Here is a 331-nt window from a genome sequence, read left to right as displayed (position 1 = left end):
AAGTGGCTAGCTGGGAGAGGGGCCAGTGTGGGGTGCAGCAGGGTTAGGCAGGGGACGGCAGCACGGGGGGGCTGGGTGAGCCAGCTTTCCATGAAATTTCCTCCTCCCAGAGTCTTCCCACGCAGCCCCGACCACCCCCCGGGTCTGCCTTCCCACCATTTCCTCCTTCCTCGTGCGTGCGTGTGTGATGCACAGGGCCATGGGTGACAGGATGGTTATTTTGCAAGACTCCCACACCTCTCCCCACCTTTGGCCCTGTGTCCCAGCCCGTGTCTGCTGCCGCAGATCACAAGGAAGCAGGAGGGGACGTGCTGTCCAGACATCCTCCGGC

Source organism: Eurypyga helias, unplaced genomic scaffold (assembly GCF_000690775.1).
Source record: "Eurypyga helias isolate BGI_N326 unplaced genomic scaffold, ASM69077v1 scaffold25414, whole genome shotgun sequence".
NCBI classification, from domain to species: Eukaryota; Metazoa; Chordata; class Aves; order Eurypygiformes; family Eurypygidae; genus Eurypyga; species Eurypyga helias.
This window is presented reverse-complemented; position numbering follows the sequence as displayed.